The sequence below is a fragment of the Halyomorpha halys genome, unplaced genomic scaffold (assembly GCF_000696795.3).
Source record: "Halyomorpha halys isolate HHAL.00 unplaced genomic scaffold, Hhal_1.1 Scaffold278.1, whole genome shotgun sequence".
Taxonomy (NCBI): Eukaryota; Metazoa; Arthropoda; class Insecta; order Hemiptera; family Pentatomidae; genus Halyomorpha; species Halyomorpha halys.
Window position 1 is genome coordinate 322123 of NW_027109219.1, and position 3684 is coordinate 325806.

Consider the following 3684-nt stretch of genomic DNA (forward strand, 5'->3'; position numbering starts at 1 on the left):
TTGTGTCTTACCTTTTACTACCTTTGGTATTTTAAGGTTACCTGTTATGTTTAATATCATATATGAGCTATCCATTCTAAAAAAGGAGCTATTTTAAGTCCGGAGGTGAATTCCTTTTATTTATTATAGTTGTTGTCTTTTGTTCTTAGCCCTGAAATTCTTGCTGAAACATTGCCAATAAATAATTACTTTTTTGTGTTCTTCTCTGACCACACCCCCAACCATCTTCTTCACTGTGTATTAATTCTCACTGCATCCTAAGGATTAGACTTCCTTAAAGTATTTGTACAAGAAACTTATTTACAAGAAGCATACATGTCAATGTATGATGGTTGCCTGAGGACTCTAGTTGTTCTCGTTGCAGCAGCTAGATAGCGTTGCGTCAGTATGTAGTAACCATGGTCAATCGGTAGCTTGATCGGTGACCAACAGGTAGCAGCATAGTCGCTACAGAAAATCCATTTACAATTTTAAATTTACCTGTAATATTCAAATTCATGCTAACTGTTATGAAGATTGAATGTTAAATTTATGAATACAATGCAGAGTTCTTCAATGAATTTTAGAAAGGGTAAACATTTCTTATACAGATAATTTATAAGTAAAACCGACACTCAACGGGTTGGCCGCAAATTCCAGCCAACTTGTGCCAGCCAATCCAAAAACCTATTAGTACAAGTAAAAAAAAACGGTTATTTCACCCCAAATTTTCATTACTTTAATGAAAATTATTTATAATTACTAGTCAAAACTGACGAGTCTGCCAAGTATAGGTAAGGGGAATAAAAAATGGCTGCTGTTTCAAAACATTGATTTTTTCATTCGGAGCTCTATATCTTAAAAATGACCAACAACAATAGGAAATCTAAAAGAACATTATTTAAAGGAGGGTAAATTTGCTGAAATATTAACCCTTAAAGAGCTATTTACGTCCAATAGTTCTCGAAATATAGCTTTCTAAAAAAGCAAAATTTCATAAAATTGTACTGAAATATCAGTAGTTAGTTAATTTATTTTGAGAAATCTATATCTTAGGAACTATGTGACGTATAGATGTCTATTAGAACTCAAATTAAAGCTAGTTTAACGTACTATAACGTAGTTTATGACCTTTACCTTTGTAGGAATAGTAGTTTTCATGATATTTCCTAAAATAAATTGATTTATATTTGTTCGGACAAGTTTTGAAAAACTTTATTTAAGAAACCATAGGACGTACAGATGTCTGCCAGCGTTCAAATTAAAGCTAATTAAATTTACTATAAAATAGTTTATAATGTTTATCTTTGTAGGAGTAGTAGTTTTTATATTTGAGCAAATTTACTCTACTTTAAATGATGCTCTCTTAGATTTTCTATTATTGCAGGTAGTTTTAAAGAAATGGAGCTCCCAATAAAAAATAATTATTTTTAACGTTTAGAAACCGCCGCCATTTTTTTATTTCCCCTTCCTACACTTGTCAGTCTCATCAATTTTGACTAGTAATTAATTAATTATACCTACTTTTCAAATAAGTAATCAAAAAATTAGGGTGAAATGACTGTCTTTTTTCTCCTCTTGGGATCTTGTACTAAGGTGAGTTTTGTCCATTTTGACCAATTTGTCTGTTCTCGTTTTGATAGATTAGTTGCACGTGTAAATGTGTATATGTGGATATGTATAAGATATTATATACAGATTATGTATGCGACTTCCCTCTCTACATCACACAGAACTTTTTGAACTCATATAACAACCCTACACCCACATTTCCTCCTTCATTTAATACTTCTTAACCTACCCCCTAGATTGTTGTTGTACAAGTTTCTTCCTTATATCCCAGGCAATATATAGAAGTCATGATCTACCATCCTAAACTTACTTCTAGGTCCCAAATCTCATAACCAGCTTTCGCTCCACTATCCAGTTTCGAGAAAACGAAGTTATATTTTTATATATCATATATGTTGTTCGTATAAATTGTTTGATGTTTGAAAAAATATATCTCTAGATCCATAAGATGTACAAAGGAAATTTAACTTACTATAAAGTAATTTATTACACTTATCTTCGTAGGGATCGTAGTTTTTATGATATTCACATATGAATAAAAATTTGGCTTATGAAAATTTGTCCGAACAACTATAAATAAATTTATATTAGCAAATTTCATGAAAACTACTAATCCTACGAAGGTAAAGGTCATAAACTACTTCATAGCCCATTAAACTAGGTTTAATTTGAGTGCTAACAGACATCTGTACTTCAAAGGTTTTTTGAAATATAGATTTTTCAAAATAAATTCACTAACTACTGATCTTTCAGTACGTATTGTACATTTTTATGAAATATTACTTTTTAAAAAGCTATATATCGAGAACTATTGAATGTAAATAGCTCTATTAGGCCTTACATTTTAGAAAATTTGCTCTACTTTAAATTATGTTCTCTTAAATTTTTTATTGTTGTTGGTAGTTTTAAAGATATAGAGCTCTGAATGAGAAATTAATTATTTTTAACGTTTTGAAACAGCCGCCATTTTTTATTGTCCCTACCTATACTTGGTAGACTCATCAATTTTATTTAGTAATTATACATAGATTTCATTAAAGTAATCAAAAATTGGAGTGAAATAACTGACATTTTTCTCCTCTTGGGCTCTTGTGCTATATTCACAAGTATGCACATGCGTAAATTTGCCACTGTTTTACAAACGTGTAGAGACACGTTAAGTTGTCTATATCACTGACATATGTTTGAAATGTCTTTTTTGGCAGTATTTGATTCTTTAAAGTTTATTTCACAGGTTTTAAAAACGAAGTGTAGGAAATTAATTTTTTTATTGAATTATAACAAACTAGATTTGAAACAGTAGATTTACAATGAATCGATAGAATTTTAAAATATACACTCTTAAACAAGAGTTAATTATTGAATCCAAAGGTTGTGGACATTCTATAATTTATTAAAACACGGAGGGTAGAAACATTCTTCTGTTCTAAATCAATACAAACTGAAAACAAACGTGTGGACGCAGCACAAGCATTCTTTGATTTGTGCTCAAAATCTTACACTCAACGGTTTGTCTGCAAATTCCGGCTAACTTGTATCAACCAATCCAAATAACCTACTCACAAGCTTGCACATGCGTAAATTTGCCATTGTTTTGCAAACGTGTAGAAACACCTTTAGTTACTTCATTTATGTTACTCCCTTATAATACTTTTTTTAAAAATAGATGTCTCTAAAATTGTGTCTGTAACAATATTATCAAGGAGCATTCCCATAAGATAATAAAAAATTAATAATTCGAATTTAATTTTATTATAAAAAAAAAAATTGACAGCAATATTTGGGAGAATGACTCGTATACGACTGAGTATGATACTTTATTTACACCATCGATGCTTCCATATAGGAAGTGGAAATAAAATTGGGCAATTCAAATAATAGACGTTAATCTTGGACTATTTGCCTACCAATAAATATCATCTTGTTATTACACAAGTCACTTCAATGATATATTGTAGTGCAATGAAATATCTTTATGACCATGACGCAATATGACTCTTATGCACTCATTGCTGTTGAATATGTTTTCATCTTACTTTGTTTTTCAAAAGTTTTAACGATGTTTCTATGGGTTTCTTTCTTTCTTTACATATTATTAGGTTTCTTAAATGATCATAAAACAGTTTGTTTAGT